This window comes from Camelus dromedarius, unplaced genomic scaffold, assembly GCF_036321535.1.
Source record: "Camelus dromedarius isolate mCamDro1 unplaced genomic scaffold, mCamDro1.pat HAP1_SCAFFOLD_43, whole genome shotgun sequence".
Classification (NCBI taxonomy): domain Eukaryota; kingdom Metazoa; phylum Chordata; class Mammalia; order Artiodactyla; family Camelidae; genus Camelus; species Camelus dromedarius.
The window spans coordinates 720,571-738,694 of NW_026989754.1; the positions used below are offsets into that span (position 1 = coordinate 720,571).

General features: G+C 44.2%; 2 long non-coding RNA genes across 5 annotated transcripts in view; both read right to left on the reverse strand.

Moving 5' to 3' along the window:
- The window catches only part of LOC135320525 (uncharacterized), a 64,480-nt gene extending 60,908 nt beyond the window's left edge, over nt 1–3,572 (reverse strand). Inside the window, exon 1 of the long non-coding RNA XR_010379694.1 lies at nt 3,304–3,572. This is a non-coding gene — a long non-coding RNA (uncharacterized LOC135320525). The remainder of the gene's footprint in view (nt 1–3,303) is intronic.
- A 67-nt stretch (nt 3,573–3,639) lies between these two features.
- Nucleotides 3,640–18,097, reverse strand: LOC135320530 (uncharacterized). Of its 4 annotated transcripts, XR_010379702.1 has the most exons (7): nt 17,811–18,097; nt 17,537–17,557; nt 16,486–16,595; nt 14,538–15,091; nt 8,878–8,995; nt 7,074–7,233; nt 3,640–4,022 (listed from the first exon to the last, which is right to left on the reverse strand). It is a non-coding gene; the product is annotated as an uncharacterized LOC135320530 (long non-coding RNA). The 4 variants fall into 4 exon arrangements; XR_010379701.1 differs by lacking the exon at nt 8,878–8,995 and having other exon boundaries at nt 14,538–14,647; XR_010379700.1 differs by lacking the exon at nt 8,878–8,995.
- Between the last annotated feature and the right edge of the window lie 27 nt (nt 18,098–18,124).

The window sequence follows — 18,124 nt, forward strand, 5'->3', positions numbered from 1 at the left end:
TAATTTTCTCCGATTAAAAAAAGAAGGAAACATTACCGGATTCTCCATACTGCTGAAGAATCAGATAAATCTATGATAGCATCTGACCCACAGGGTTTACTCAATAAATGCTGTTGAATGAATGAATAATCAAGCAATGTGAATGCTGCTCCCTGCCACAGAGAATCATGATGATACTGCCAGGAAATCCCAAGCCCAAGTTTCACCATACTCTACACTAACCATGGGTGACCTGGGCAGGCCTGTGTGCTCCTCTAAACCCCAGTTTAATCATGAATAGAAATGAGGGCAATAACACAAACCTCAAAGGGTTAGTGAGTCATTACTGAATTGTATACCAACTTTGCAAGATGGAACCTTTAAAGAAATTTGGGCAAAAAGTCCGTAGGCCCTCTCCATATTATCTCTTACAACTACATGGGAATCTACATTATATCTCAAAATTAAAAAGTCTAATTTATTAAAGAGGCTATTGAGGTTAAATGAGCTCATTGTCTCAAATAAGGAATACACAGTACCAATCGGTCAATGCCCAGCCCATGAGATACACTCAGTAAACATTCCCACTGAGCCCACTGGTCCCTCCAACTTCAGAGCACGATGATGTGTCCTCATGGCCAGAGGCCCCTGCACCTGAAGCTAACAAAGCTAATGGTCCCCACTTTCAAGAGCCCCTGCCACCACCGTAGGCCTAATTTTGTACTTGTAAATTTTTTCTTTTTATTAAATAGAAAAACGTAATTGCATAGCCTTCAGGTCACCAAAACCTGACCACAGAGATCATGATGGCAGCCCTTCTTCATGAAACAATAAAATGAAAAGCCATTTCCACAAGATCTCTGTGTAAATCTACTAGGGAACCTCATCCTGGACTGAGAGGAAGAGGCCTGGGGAGGAGGGGGCCATCTGCGGCACACAGACCCATGGGCCACCTGTCCCACGATGGACTTTAGACCCAACCCTCACCCTCAAGGAACTTCAAAATAGACACAGACAGAGAGCTGTGGACAAGATTTTATTTTTTTTAAAAAAATCCCTGATTCTCCCGCAGGTTTTGTTTCTACCGAGAAACAAATATCTTATGTGTATAATGTTTCACAAAAGAGTTAAATTGTTATCACCCCAACTTGACGCATTAAGAAACTGAGGGAGAGAAGTTTATCACATTGTGCAAGATTAGAGAGAGGCAAAAAAAAAAAAAAAGATTAGAGAGAGGCCACGTCGGACACTGTATATAAGCCCAAGCCCCTGTTCCAGTGCTCACACTAGAAAGTGGGATATACTGCCCCTTTCCTGCCCTATCCGTGCAGTAAATGTCTGAAGAGTGTTTTCTGTGCCACCTGGAATCACAATCACTTCAATTTTCCACAAAGAGCTATGTCACTCCTTGGAGGATGTGTCAAAATGTATATGTTGAATGGGAGGAGAGATTTGTATTTTCTGTTTCTCAAAGGAAACATGGCTTAAAAGAAACTGAAAAGCACTTTTCTAGTCTAAGTCTTCATTGTGCAGAGAAGGAAACGGAGGCTCAGAAGAGATGAGGAAAGGGCCTTATTAACAAATATTGCCTCAGCGCAGCACCAAGCCAGCCTTGTGCTCTGCTGGGGGAGGATCTGGAAGGCCCAGGAGAATGAGTCTTAGAAAACGGAAAGAGAAGAAGCATACAAGGCCCCGTCTCTACACCACCATACCATGAAGTTCCACCAAATTACACAGTATGGGTGCAGCCAATATTAAGGTGGGCTAAACCGGTTATAGAAACCTGGAAGTCTCAACCATAGTGGAAATTCCAACATTTACTATGTTTTTTTTCCCAGTTCAAGCATCAGCTCAGTGGGTGCTCTGTACCAGGCACTACACGAGGCCTGGAGTTCTCCCAAATACACAACTCTTATATCACGTGTGCAAAACACAAACAGGCGCACCAGAAGGAAAATGCCCACAGATAAGTTGGAATTACTGAAACTGAAAGCAGCCTACCAGCATATATTACTAGGAAAATCGATGCTGCTAGAAATAAACTCATGGACATAGAAAGCAAACTGTGGTTAGCAGGCAGGAAAAGGGGGGTTAACAGATACACATTAATAAATATAAAATAAATGACAAGGACCTACTATATAGCACAGGGAACTATATTCAATTTCTTGTAATGAGTTGTACTAAAAACAATCTAAAACATATGTAGATACATATGCATATGTTTATAACTGAATCTCTGCTGTACATCTGAAACTGACATTCTAAATTGACTACACTTCAATAAAAAATAATTTTAAAAAATAAGTAAAAATAAAAGCAACGCCATTTAGAAAAAATAAAAGAATACTCTGATCCCCTTAGCTGTAGGTGCTGGAGAATTCTGGTTACAAACACCAAGTCCACTGGATCACTCCAGCACTGGCTGTCACTATTTCTGACCATCAGAGAGTCACTTGGCTTCAGTGAGTTTATTTTCTCTTCTGTGAAAGGCTTCAGTTGCAACTAACGATGTATCTCATCATTCACAAACCCAACAATTAATGAGGACTTCCCATGGGCCAGGCTCTGGAAATATGAAAATATAGGGTCCGAGATATATTCATGGCTAGAAGAAATTTATGCCATAAAGACATTAATTCTTCTTGCTTTGATAGACAGATTCAATACAATTCTGTTTAGATTTCCTACCAGATTTTTTATGGGTAACAAGATAATTTATGGTCAGGAACAGCCAAGAAACTTCTTTAGAACCAGCACTGGGAAGGTGTGGATAGGTCATTCATTTCCACTGGTCTTTCTGAAGTGATGAAAACGTTCTGGAATATTAATGGTTGCACCACTGTGAATATGCTAAAGCTGCTGAATTGTAGCATTTATGTGGGTGGACTTCATGGTGTGTGAACAATATCACAATAAAGATGTTAAATGAAAAAATATTTCTTGACAATTATTTTTCCCTCTATACAACTAGTCTGCCCCACAATTTAAGAAGAACAAAAAAACCAAAACAAACCAAATTTTGCCAGGAGCTCTTTTGGACTGCAATGTCCCTGAGTCTACAAAGCCTCTGGTGGTGCTGTTCCTGTTAACACACCCTAGCTGGATTGGGCTAGTTAGGGACTGTAACTATTTTTTTAACATCGACGGTCACACGTTTCACCCTGGGAGAGGGAAGGATGGAGGATGTCACAGCCTCATGCCTTCAGCTGATTTTTAACTGAACCAAGCCTTGCTTTCAACACTGTAATCCCTCTCACTATAAAAACAGTGACATCATCAAGCACCGCCATCATAACACGTGAAAGGGTTCAAGGTACTTACCTGGGGCAGAAACACTGAGGGAGGAGACGGAAGCTCGCTCAGCACTGAAGCTCCATTTTCCCGACTCCACCAGGAGAAGCTGGGGTTTACAGCCGGAGGCACTCAGCCGGGGGAGCAGCGCAGACGCCACTGAGCTGGTCCCCAGGGGGCGGGAAAGGGAGAGGAGGGCAGCCCCGGGGTCGCGGGGCAGGGAAAGCGGGGGTGGGTACGCGGGCTGTAGCCCCGCTCGGAGGCCAGCCCCAGCCCCAGCCGCCCGCCCCCGTCCGGGTCCGCAGACCCCGCCCGCCCGGGACGCAGCCCGCCCAGGGGCGGGGACGGGCCGGCGGCCGAGGAGAGGCAGCCCGGGAGGAGAGGACTCGCGGGTGGGAGAAGGGAAAGGGACGCCAGCCACGGACACAGGGGAGCCCGGCTGGGGCGAGAGGCGGCAGGTGCACACCTGACCCTGGACAGCTGTGGACGGGGCGCCGGGGCAGGAGCAAATGTCCTACCGGGCGAAAGAGCTGAGCAGCCTTTGGGGCCGATCCCCGGCTCGGAGCTGGAGCTTCCAACCCTCATTCCAGCTGGCAAAGACTGCGCATGCGCAGGAGGGCCAGCGATCCTCTCCGAGTTCTGTGAGAGAAGGTGGGGAAGCAAGGGACGGAGAAGATGGGAGGAGGACGGGAGAAGGGGAAAAGTGGAGGAAGAGACATGGACAGGAGGAACAGAGAGAAGGCAGGGATCTGGAGGGTGGAGGACAGTAGCAGAGATGGAGAGAAATAGTTTTAACTCTGGGGGCATCCTGAAGGAGGCAACAGTCCTGCCTCTGCACACTTCTCTAACCCTTTAAGGCCCGCAGCTCATATTTTACCTCCCTGGTCCAGCCCTCCACCCAAGGCCTCTGCAGAACCCCTATGGGGATCACACCCGTTGCTCCCAAGTGGAGCTGGGCTTCTCTTGCTCTGGGAACCAAGCACCCGCAGGTGTTGTCGCTCAGAACTACCTTGGAAAGAGTACATATTCCCCTTTTACATGCTGGGACACAGGCAGGCAAGATGTCTGCCTTACCTCCACTGTCCCAGGTGTTGTGTTGGCCGGGAGCGGGAGGTACAAGGTCAGATCCCAAAAGGAGCATACTGCCTGAGTTTTGGTGCTTAGTCCCCATCCTTCCTGGGTAAACCACTCCCCACCCTCGGGGAACCATCAAGGGCACACAGTATGTCCCTGGGTGTGGGATAGCTGCCCTCAATTCCAGTGCCCAGCTTGCTAGGAAGATAGGAGTGTTACTGAGTCCAAATTCATTCTCCTTAGTGCAGGACAGGCCAGTAAGTTGGGAGACCAGGTGTTGGGGCATGGAGTAGCAACTTTCTGTAGACCTAGATGGCAAACTAATGTCCTGGAAAACCATCTCCCCAAGTCAGAATTCAGGCTCCTTTCCTACGTGCTTGGTTGTTGCAATCTTCTTGGTGTAGGAATTCTTTGTTGTTAGAATCCTTTGTTCTTGCAGCTATCTGCCTGGGTCAGATCCCTGTAAACCTCAAACAAAACAAACGTTATTTTCTATTATGTAACTTGTTATCTTTATATGAATGGAAAAGTGTTAAATATCCTTAAAGGTCAGAGCATTCAAAATAGGCTCTCCTGTATATATTAGGCTCTAGGCAACATTGTTTTACAAGCAAAATGAAGCCTAGGAGACAGAGCACAGGGTTACAGTCAAAGGAAAAGATCTAATATGGAGTCAGATTTGTTCTTTTCTATTACCAGGGCAGAAGACACGAGGTTTTAAATCCCTTTAAGTTAAAAATAAGTAATACTTTAAAGGAATTTACATACATAGGTCGGAATGTGCATAGCATATCTGCAAAACAAACAAAGGATTGTAAACAGTGGCATCTCCAGGGAGGGCTGAAAGAAGAGAGGATGAGGGAAAACTTCTTTCACTTGTGTATTTTTGTGCTCTGTTTGAAATTTTTTAACCACATGCATGTATTTCTTTTTCAGTTAAAAAAAATGTGTAATGGAGCAAAGGAGTAGCAAGCTCAGCAAATACAGCAGCCATGGAATCACTGAGCCATCAATTTTGATTTTAGCCAGGAAGCATTTATTGACTCTCTCCTATGTGCCCAGTGCTGTTTTAAGACTTCTTTTATTTTTTTTTTTATAAAATAATAAAGTGCTATTCCTCACCCCTGCCCATGGCTGGTGGAAAACCTACTGAGTTTTTATTGAGTTGTTTTCCAAGAAGTAGAGATCAGTTATAAACAGAACACATCTTCAGGGCAAAACAGGCGGAGTGGTTTTCCAGCAGGCTAGATAGCTATGAAGGGTTTTCAACAGAGGCACACAGAGGCTGAGAGAGAAAGCCTCCAGGACCCTATGAAAAGCTGCCCAAACTGCCTTCTCCATGGCACTACTGAAATAGGAAAGAAAAAATCTGACTCCATACTAGATCTGTTCCTTTGACTTTAACCCTGTGCCCTGTTTCCTAGGCTTAGTCTTGTTGGTTCTGCACCTTTTGTAAAACAATGTTGCCTAGAGCCTGAAATATACAGGAGAACCTGTTCTCAAGGCTCTGACTTTGAAGGATATTAACACTTTTCTATTCACATAAAGATAACAAGTTACAGAATAGAAAACAACATTTGTTTGTTGGAGGTTTACACGGATGTGACCCAGGTGAAGAGCTGCAAGAACAAAGGATTCTAACAACAAAGAATTCATACACCAAGTTTGCAACAACCAAGCATTCCCACTTCCCATTTTTAATAAAAGAAGAGCCTGAAATCTGACTTGGGGTGATGGTTCCTCAGGACATTATTCTACCATTTCTCAGCTGGCTTTCCAAATTAAAGTCGCTATTTCTTGCCCCAAAACCTGGTCTCCTGATTTATTGGCCTGTAATGCACGAGCAGAACAAGCCTGGACTCGGAAACACAGACATTGAAAGTACCCATTTGGTATATTAAATGACCTGCTTCTACTCATCTTCCTGACGTTTTATTCTCTTGAACACTCCTGCTATGTTTATGAAAAACCTGTCATGTGGACACATTTCCACCTCTAGCCACTACCCTTCCAGGTAAGAACTGATGCCAAGAAGGCAATGGAAGTTGCTAGAAGGTATTACCTGGGCAAAATAGAGCAGAAGTGGGTTCTGGCTGATGTTCAGGAGCAGGCTGGAACACCTGACAAGATGTTATAAGTACGGATAGACAGCTGGGCACCAAAGGAGAAGCTTCTAAACTTCCATGAGGGACTTGTTGGATAGGAAGGAAAAGTCCCAGACTATAGCTAGGATCCCACCACGAGCTTCCTGGGTGAGTCTGGGCAAGTAATTTAAAATCTCTAGGCCCGTGCTGTCCAACATGGGAGCCACCAGCAACATGCAGGATTATGAAGTTATTCTGTAGCCAGACAGAATTATAAAAAGACATTTTATTGCAAAGGCCCAGCAGGTATAATACTTAAAAACGTTATTGGTTATCTTGACCTAACGAGTTATTTTTGTATGTGTAGGTTTCTGTGGTTTGTAAGGCCTGTGACTAATGATTCCGTTACAGTGATGTATTTTGAAATTATAAGTTACTAGACACAGTATCCTTATATCACAGTTGAAAAAACTGATCCACATAAGCAAGGTGATCTGACTTATTAGTTATGAGCAGGGGCTCTTGGGCCAGCCTGCCTGAGTATAAATTCTCACTCTGCCTCCAGGGGGTTCTGTGTGAATCTTGGACAAATTATTGTTGTTTTTGTTGTCGTTGTTATTATTTGTGCCTCTTTTTCCTTACCTTTTAAGTAGCGAGGAATATGTGGACTCTATCTCCTACTGTGTTGGCAGGATTAAATGAGTAAACGTCTGTGCTGCCCACTTCCCTGGGTTTCAGCATTCTCCAGGCAATCAGTGCCAAACTCAGAGGCATTCTCCACTGTCTTCGTCAGTCTGGGATGCTGTAACAAATTACCGCGTGTCGGGTGGCTTAAACAAACAGCATATTCCTTATGGTTTGGAGGCTGAGACTTTCAAGGTCAATGTATCCTTGAGAGGATTGCCAGCTCGAAGATGGCTGTCTTCCCAATATCTTTATATCCCAGAGAGCAGAGAGAAGCAAGCACTCTGGGGGCTTGTTTAAGAACACTAATCCCATTCATGAGGGCTCTACTCTCATGACCTCATTTTATCCTACAAATCACCTCCCAAAGGCCCCGCCTCGCAATACCATCACCCTGGGAGATGGGGTTTCGACATACGGATTTTGAGGGGATGCAAACATTCAGTCCACACATCGGCTAAGTCTCCCCAACATGCAGTCATCAAACCTGTAGCTAATTTCAAAGTAATATTTATATCTCTCTGCCCATTTCCATTCCTACATCCACTATCACTGAAGCCCTGTTACATTTTATTCCTTATTTTTCTTGTGGAGATTTAATTGATTCCTCTAACTCCAATGCTCCCCTCGCTCCAGTCTGCTTAACAGCCCTGCCAGGTAAGTCTTCCTTAAAACACCTTCCCATTTCACCTGGTTGTTTTTTAGGTGTAAATGTCAGAATCCTCTCCACACCCCATCCTATACCTTTAATCCGTTACACTACGGCTCACTATGTTATTTTCCTTTTACCAATGTAAGAAATTTCCATAAGCTTAAGAGCTTAAACCAGCACAGATTTATCAGCTTATGGCTGTGGAGGTCAGAGATCCAACACAGTTCTCACTGTGCTAAATTCAAGGTAGCAGCAGGTTTCCTTCCTTCTAGAGGGTCTAGAAGAGAATGTTTCCTTGTTGTTGTTTTTTTTTTTTTTTTTCAGTTTCCAGAGGTCACCCACCTTCCTTAGCTTGTGCCCAACGACTTCCTCCATTTTCATGGTCAGCAGCCTTTCTGAACATTGCTCTATGGCTACACCTCCCTCTGATTTTAAACTCAGCTGGGAAATGTCCTCCATTTTAAGGACCCCTGTGAATACATTCGGCCCACATGGACAATCCAGGCTACTCACCCTATTGTCTCATCTCAGGATCCCCTTGTCCCATCCAATTCAGGCATTATGGATGTGGCTGCGACACTCACCTGTGTAACATTTCCTCTCATGAGCATTTTATGGTTCAAGGCACTTATGAATGACTTTTTGTTTTTCTTCCTTAGCCTTTCTGCATTCAGTATGTCTGGTGGATTATATGAATCCTTTTTATTTGTTCCCCTGCACTAATCTTTAATAATGTATCATGGGTTTAAAACGCTAACTGATAGACAATTTAGAAGACAGAAATCTTCTAAGATTTTTGTCCTAAAATATCTGTCATGCATTTTGCCATGTACAGTAACATGTCACAGGTGGCTACCCTGTGGCCGGGGAGGGACATGATTCTGCCATCACACTCCCCTCATTTTCAATGTGCTGATGTGCTGATCACCTATCCAAGGCTCTATGCTCCCCGCTTCACTCACTTCCTCCTCCTTTCCATTGACTACCCTGTTCCCATCACTTCCTTCATTCAGCACATCAGGATTTCATGACCACATTCTTCTCTAAATGGAAAGGGTATCTTGAATCTAATGTCTGACAACTCTTCTTACTGTATATGCACACACTGACCTTCACATAACCCCGTCCGGCTCTTTATTTTCCTAGAATCTCCCAGAGGAATCAGTTCCATGATGATGGTGATGATGATGATGATACTGACAATGATGACAGGGACCTCTCAAGGATTCTGATAAAGAGGGAATCAATAAAGGGAGGGAATCATTGCAAAATTGCCCCAGAGACAGGCTTAAATGTAAATAACTGCTATAGTGTTTAATGAAATTGACTAATATATAACTATTTTTAAAACTTTATATCACTGAATTTAAAATTTTAACGGGAATTCTCATTCACCAGTAACCAAGATTCAACTCTAGGACCAAAGTCTAAGGATTTTGATCTTCTAACAAATTGTCCACTAGCCTTTTAAACACGTGATCCTTTTAAAAACTTAGTGCTGGGCTGAAAATAAGCAGGATTCATATAATCTCACCAGACACAGTGAATGTGGAAAGACTAAGGAAGAAAAACAAAAAGCCATTCATAACGTCTTGAACTTCACGTTGCTCACAGGAGAAAATGTTAGCCAAGGTGAGTGTCACATCAACATGACGCCTGAGTGGGATGGGGAAGCTGATCTTCCTCATCAGACATTTATGCTGATTTGTTAGATGACAACACAGTTTCCTCATTGGATTTGCTTCTAACAAGTATGGAAGAATTTACGTTCTACCAAAAGCAGTCTAAACATTTTCCCCTGCTGTCAGGTCTCTGGACTGAATGTCCCCACAAGAAGGACATGAATATCCTTCATAGGGAATTCTTCCTGAGAAGCAACAGGATTTTCGAGGGCAGAACTTCAGGCCCCCCATGGAGGGCTGGAGGAGGGCTAGAGGGGGCACTGGAAAAACAGCAGGAGTGAGTTCAGATACTACCGCTCAGGTCGCCAAAGACAGCATTGCTATCTCTGAGGATATGACATTCTCCCAAAAGTTCCATGAGTGAAGGTACCTGTGAACACTAAGCAGGTTGTTAAGAAACAGCAGCACATAATTTGCGTCACAACTCAATTACAGTATGTTTTGATATTTGGAAAATAATTAGCCCATTGTCCTTTGAAACTGCAGCAGTAGCAATAGAAATAAAAAAGGCTGAGCCGTCTTGGAGACAACAATCAATAAACAATTCTAAATCTGCAGGATTCCTTGACGATATGCAAGCAATGAGCTAGATGTGTCTTGCAGATAGCTCTTACTGCAGGGCGCTGTCCTGCAAAGCATAGAACTAGTTTTCTCAGCAGACAGAGGGAACCAAGTCAAGATTCCAAATCTTCAGAGATTTACTATATGGCAGGAAAGATCACAAGTACATCCAGCCAAATATGAATAAATGTAATCAAATATTATCAAATGTGATTGGAGCACAGATGAAACAGAAATTCCTTTCACCTGGGATCTAGAGAGACTTCTTCAAAAAATGTGGCTTTGGAGATGGCCAAAGACATGGGTGGAATTTTGGCAGAACAGGATGTAAGGAATTTTAAAACTGATTCTAAATTTCATATAAAAATTCAAAGGATCCCAAATATCCAAAACAATTTTGAACAAGAAAAACACAGTTGGAAGACTTGCACTATCTGATTTTCAGCTTTTTTTTTTTTTAAACTACAGTAATCAGAAAGTATGGTGTTGGTGTAAAACAGGAAAATAGAATAATGGAGCAGAATAGAATGTTCAGAACTAAACCAACACTTATATAGACAATTGATTCTCAAAAAGGATGCAGTGGAGAAAGGATCTTTTCAACAAGTGGTGCTGGAAGAATTAGAGAGTGATATGCAAAAAAAAAATGAACTTTGATCCACACCTCACAAAATATACAAAAATTAACTCACAATGGATCATAGATCTTAATAGGAAATCTAAAACTACAAAACAGCTAGGAGAAAAAGCATAGGCTTAATCTTTATAACCTTGGGTTTGGCAAATATTTCTTTGCTATGACACCAAAAGTATAATCTATTTTAAAAAGAAACTGATAGAGTGAACTTTATCAAAATGAAGACTCTTAAAATTTGTTCTAAACACTGCTAAACAAATGAAAAGACAAGCCATAGACAGAAGCTATTTGCAGATCATATATCTGATAAAGGTCTCTCTTTGTATCTGATCCAGAATAAAGAGGTCTCAAAACTCAATAATAATGCAAACACCTGAATGAATGAATGAGACCAGAAAACACACTTCAGTAAAGATATCCAGATGGATAATAAGCATATGAAAAGATGCTGATTAAAGATGCCATTAGTCATTAGAGAAATGCTTTCAAAAACCACAGTGAGATACTAGTACACATACATACAAGAATGAATACGATTAGAAAGACCGACCTTACAAAGTGCTGGTAAGGAAGTAGAGCAAGCAGAGCTGATACACACCACAAGGAATTTACAATAGTACAACCATTTTGAAACAGTCTTTTACAGTTTCTTTAAAAAAGGTAAATACCTATCTACCATATAACCCAGATATTCCTCATCTGGTGCTTTAGAAAAGAAAAGCATATGTCCTTATAAAGACTTGTAACCAAATATTCACTGCAATTTTATTTATAATAGCTCAAGTTGTAAATAACCCATGCATCCATCAAGAAGTAAATGGAGAAACAAATGATGGTCTATCCAAACACTGCTCACAACAAACTATTCAGTAAAAACTCAGCACAAAACAATACTCTGCTATAAGACAAAAAAGCTATTAATACAGCAACACAGATGACTCTCAAAATAATTACACTGAATGAAAGAAGTCAGACAACATAGAGTAGATACTGCATGAATCCATTCATACAACGATGTTGAAAATGCAGACCAATATGTTGTGATGGAAAGCAGATCAATGGTTTCCAGGGGAAGAGATTGGGAGGGAGGGAGGGACAACAAATGGCAGGAGAGAAGCTTTGTGGGTGATGGGTATGTTCACTCTCTTGAATGTGGTCATGGTTTCTTGGGGATATACTTATGTCAAAACTTATTAGCTGTACACTTTATACGTGTGAAAATTACTTTGCCAAGTATACCTCAAAGCTGTTTTAAGAAAAAAGGCACTTCAGTCCTGATCCACTTCAGCGCCTGATTGGAGTGACATGATCAGTCCCTCACCCTGTTTGCCTAACAGGAAGGTAGAAAACCTCTCACGGAAAATAACATATGGATTTTTCATTTGCAATGTCTGCCTTGTAATAAAGAATTTCAAGACATGCAACATGTCAAGACTATATAACAGATAATATGAGAATAAGAAACATTAGACAAAGGATGCAAACCCCCAGGTGATGTAGGCATCAGAGTTACCAATAAAGGCTATGAAATACTTTTAATATATTCAAGAAAATAAGGAAATTATGGGAGAATAGATAACAGGGTAAAGACTTTCACCAGAGAAATATACTGGAATGTATTTTTAAGAGAAATCAAACAGATACTCTAGAACTGAAGCTTTCAGCTCTGGAAACAGGTAAACAGAGCTAATTAGGATCCCTTTTAAGTAAAACTTTCAGTAATACCGGGTAAAATACAACAACAAATGTAACACAGAGCTAACTATGGAAAGAGAAGTTCCCAGGTGACAATACAAAGAGGACACTTAAAGCCCAGAGTGGTAATCTTGTGAGCTGATGCCACCACACCCTGGAGGGAAGGGGTTTTAATCTGCACATAGAGATACAATGTCCATTTAGGAAAAACGGTCCATACCAGATGTAGAAGACTCTTCCTTTATATCTATATAGGCAGATACAGAGATGTAAAGTGGCAGCAGAGGTCACAGTGACACAGGGCCCTGGGCCAAGGAGTGTGAACACCTCTGCAAGCTGGGAAAGGTAGGAGGACGAATCCCTCCCTAGAGCCTCGGTGTGGAACATAGCCTTGGCCACACGTTGGTTTTAGCCCACTGACAATGACTTTGCACTTCTGCACAATAGAACAGTGAGACGATGAATGTGTATTGCTTTAAGCCACTGAGTCTGTGGTCCTTTGTTACAACAGCAAAAGGAAAGAAACTCAGGAACCAACATGAACATGAACCCCAAGCTGCCTGCTGTGCTGGCAGGAAGTTCTTTGTCTCTGATCCTGAGGGAGACTCCTGTCTTCTGGCAGCATCCACAAACTACCTCATGCTAACTTGACAGCTTGCAGATGGTTAAATCTTAACCCTGCACAGTTCTTGATATTTAGTTAATAAAAATGATGGTGTCATCATGGGTATTTTTCCATCTTTTAAATACCCTTCAGTCTTCTAATAAAGCTACCTCTAATTGAGAGACAGTGTAAATAATTTTCAATCTTCATAATAAATAACTGTGGTTTTATTTGGTTATTTAAATTATGAATAATAATATTCACATTAGTAAAAGTTATTAAAATCAACATTGTTTAATGAAAATATCATTTCTTTTTGCATGAACATGTATTAACTACAATAAATGTTCCATGCTTTGTTCTACGATTTACTGTTAGAGCCTTAAAGAATAATATTTTCCTCAAAAGATATTATGGCAAAGGGATTTCTTTTGGTGGAACAGTTCCTACATCAAATCTGGTGCATGGCTCAGGCCACTGGGAACCTAGAGTTGATAGAAATTAGGAGGCATTATAAACACAAAATGATTTTTAAAGGAATTAAACAACTGGATGTGTGAAACAAAGAATCCGAGAATATTCTAGTGAAATAAATGTATTTTTCAGCTTAAGCAAGACACTGGGTGAATAAATCTAAAATGAAAAAAACACCCAGAGATCAGCAGTGAGTCATGCATGCAGTGTGACTGATCAAAACCAAGTTGTTTCCAAACCAGTGTGCAGGCTTGATGCCTTCATGAATCAAGTCTGTGTGGCACCAGGCCATCTCGAATACATGTTGATGAGGTATTTATAAGCCCTTCACCATCCCAGCACAAAGCCCACACATGAGCCACAAGACCATCACCTACACATCTGCAAAAGACACAGCATGGTGAATAGCACTTTTCTTGTTCAGTAGCCGGTGGCAGGGCACTGTGAGCAGACAGAGATACAGGGACACAGAGACACAGAGGCACTTCCCCTCACTCAGCTGATAACCTTCCGTGCATTCCTGGGGACAGGATTGTCATAAAATGCACCATGGATCGATCCTCCTCCTAGGAAAGGAACGGTAGGTCTGTCCTCAGGTTGGAGCAAGGGTGGCCGGAGGATCTCAGAAGAGCTGTTTCAGCACAACAAATAGAATTTTCGGCCACCGTGACCACGAGAGACAGGTCTCCTGCCATCCCGGTAGGCACTTGGGCTCCTGACAAAAGCTGGGCTCAGTAAAGTCTTGAGTAGAAGGCACAGACCTGAGGGATGCCCCAGCAAGAGACAGGAGGTAGGGCCTGGTTTATACTGCTCTGGGTGTATCCCAGCCTCATCCGAATACGAAATCAGAAATTTGCAAAACAGCAGAGCTGGGATGGATCATCTACTCCAGACTCCTCACATTACAGTTTAAAGGGTGGCAGCCCTGGGAGGCAAAACAACGTGCTAAAGGCAGAACGTGGAAGAAGCAGCGCGAGATAAAATGCACCGTGCCAACCCCTGTTCAAGGATGCTGACACTGAGTGTGGGGCCAAGGTTTCCAACGAGGAGAATGAGACAGTGTAAATACTTTGTTCCCCCCAAAACCCCAAATATTTTTTAATGGCACAAAACTCACCTTAACTAGCTCTCTTCTGAGGGCGCTCTCTTCTGCTTCTTCGTCTTTCTGTCTGTCTCCATTTCTCTCTCTCAGAGAAAAACACATACAATTTTGTGAAACGGGACTTCCTGCCATACAAAGACAAAATTCATATCTTCAAAAAGACACCTGACAAAGCACGTTTCTCAACTCAAGTCTTTGTGTGGGGTCTGGGCAACTGGCTTATTTTCTAGAACATTCGGTGGTTCGAAAATCAGATCATCTTCCCCAAAGGAAGAGTTCTGGTCCGTGTTGATGAAGTTGGGGATGTCACATTTCATGGGCAAGTTCGGCTCCTCCTCTGGCCATCCGCTGCATCTGATGGCTTCCTGGAGCCGAACATCACTGTCAAGGGCTATGGTGGGGATACTAGCTTTGGCCTTGTCGAAGTGGCCCACTTCATTGACGTAGCAGTGAAAGATGGACCTAGATTCGTCATTGACCTGCCAGAGAACATCTGGGGCACCAGCGGTCTCCCAAAGTCTGACACAAATCTGTTCAGTCTGAATCTGTTCTCGGGAGACTCTGCATTGCTATAAAGAAAACCAAAATAAAATATCGCTCACACTCTAGCTCGGTGACCTGAAGAATCATAGTTTTTGCCATCTACTGAGAGCAAACCCCTGCAGAGAGCATGCTGACAAGCACTGGAAGTGAAAGACATCACTTCTGAACACATACAATTACACCCAAGGCAAAAGTCTCAAGTGAGGACCCTTGGACAATCCTGAAAAGACATCGCTCCCTGAGAATCCTCAATATTGGTGTCTCGCACACTAGTGTTTCTCAGTGGGACAATCAGATCATCTTCATCAGATTTAGTTAAAGTGCTTCTTAAAATGCAGAATTCTGGTGTGCACACCCTCAGAGTCTCAGAGGTAAGGACGGGTAGTCTGTATTTTCATAGCCACCAAGATCACTAAACATGCTCAGGTTTAGCACAGCGGTCTACATCGGGTCACCTGAGCATCGACAATGCTGTCTCATGTGGTGGGGTGGCCATGTGTGTCAGGGTGCTGTCCTACCCACGTGACTCCCCTGATTCTCAAAACTCACAGTGCAGCCCCATTGGGCAAGAAATACCACCATTTCACAATGCATACTCAAGGAGCCCGACTGACAGATACAATCAGTGATAGGAGAGGGGACAAAACTCAGCTTCCTGATACCTTCTTTCACTTACTGTGGGACAAATGATCAATTCAATGGTAATAAATTAGTGAATGAGTGAATAAGATGACTCGTTAGTCCCACGAATGCCTGGAAGAGCGAGCCTGGGCACACTGAGAACCGTAACAGCCCATCTACTTAATTGCCATCCTCCCCAGATCTATGTAAAGGTTACTACCACGCAGGCAGTGTCTCCTGAAGGGCAAGAATCATGTCTGAACACACTCTCAAATCCAGAACAGAACCTGACAACAATTAGGCTCTGGAGTCTGTGTTTAGCGAGTGTGGAATCTCAGTGATTTCAGCTCTTAGACCTTGCCTTCCCATCCCACCCCTCATGATATGGCCCCTAAGACTAGTTCTTTCAGGGCTGGGGCCACGGAAACCATTTACAGGACTGGAAGAATCTGATCATATAAACCATCCCCCAGATTATCATCAAATGTCACCTGCATTTCAGGGATCAGTAATTCCAGAAGCTTTGCAGTTCAGGCAGGTGAGGGATTTTTATATCAGCTCTGTCTTCTACTGTGACTGCCTGGGTGACATCCGACAAGGAATTCTCAAAAGCCTGAGCTTTTCCTTTCAGGAATAATCTAATTAACAAATCTCGCTGACCACTCAACCAATGTGATGTGAAGATCAATGATTTACACAGGAGTACAACATTCACTAGGTCGTGGATTTAGAATCAGAGAAAAATCATTTGAGAAAGATTGACAGAATTTAGCTTTAATGCAAATTTAAGTATTCTTACCTTTCAGTAAATCATCTTCCCCTACTTATCACTTCACCCAAGTTTAAAAGATATTTGAGAACAGGGATGAGTGTGCCAGCAATCTGTGACCCAATAACCTAAAATGTCACCTAGGAAAAAGAGAGGAGTAACACATTTTTAAAAAGCATGGTGAGGATGGCGGGGCCATCCCCCAACTCCAGACTAAGAAGCTCTAAGTAATAGATTTCCTGCCTGCCTGGGGCATCAGCTGATGTGAAAACCCACCCAGAAACCTCACTGTCCAGCAACTCTTCCGTAACACAGGCTACACTTCCTCAGAATTAAGAATTGGGTCAAGTAACCCCTTTGCTGAAGAATAAAGACAAAGGAGAACAAGAGGTTTCTGCCCCTCCCCAGGGGAGAGCCCAGACCTTGGGCTGCATGCACTGCGCCCACCTCCCAGGAGAAGAATTAACTGGAGAAGGGCGTTCTGCGAAACTGGGGCAGCAAAGTTTGAGATGGGAACAAATTGACCAGCTGGCCAGGGACAGCCCCCTTCGTCGCTGCCTTGGCAGCTGCCTCCGCCCCCTCAGCACATCCTGCCCACCTCCAGTGGCTAAGCTGTCAGGGAAACTGTGCTTTGGGACCTGGGGCAAAAGAGGCTGCCCCCAGGCCAAGCTGCGGAAGAGATGGGAGCTAAACCACCAGCTCCCAAGCGGCAGGCTCCATACCCCAGCCAACACCCCGCCGCCCCCTCACCCTACTGCAACCCCGGGGCAATATGACCCGGAGAAACGTGACCTGGGAACGAGGGTCGGCCACGTCATGCCTCCAGAGAGATGGGAGCTTATCCTTCACCTCGCCAGGGGCAGCCACTCTCTCCTCTCCAACACCTGATCTCACCGCGCCCACCTCCCAGGAGCAACCTGACCGGGTGTGGGGTGTCAGGCGAATCTTGCGCGGGAGAGGCCATCCCCAGGCCAGGTCAGTGGAGAGGAGAAGAAGTGGCCCCATTAGGACAGGCAGCCGGACCTCGCAGCTGCCTCTGCCCTTCGACCGCATCGCGCCCTTCTCCCAGGGGCAAGCTGACCTGGAGACGGGCATCCGGCTTCTTGGGCAGCAGAGGATGCCCCCAGGATTGGCAGCGTGGAAGAGGAGAGCAAATTGACAGGCTCAGCGCTGCAGGTCTTCTACCCCCGCCGTCGCCACCCCCGCACCTTAAAGGCACCGCCCAGGGCACCCCTCCCCCAGCAGGTTGAATGGGACAGGTGTGTCTGGTGATCTGGGGGAGGAGAGGCCACTCCCACACCAGGCAATCGGGGAGACGGGAGCCAATCCACCAGCTCCCCAAGGCAGCCACCTACCCCTGAAGCAGCCACCTCTCTTGCCCCCTGACCTCACGGTGGCCTCCTCTAGGGAGCAGGCTGACCTGGAGATGGACGTCCGGCGAACTTGGGACAACAGAGACAGCCCTCAGGGCAAACCATGGGGGGAAATGGGAGCAAATGGACCGGCTCCATGGGAAAACCTGCCGCTGCTGCCACCACCCCCAACGTACCACGCCCGCCTCCCGGGGTCAGGCCGACTAGGATACACGTGTCCCGTAACCCAGGGCAACAGAGACCGCCCCTAGGACAAGCCGCGGGGAAGATGGGAGCAAATGGGCCCGCTCCCCCGC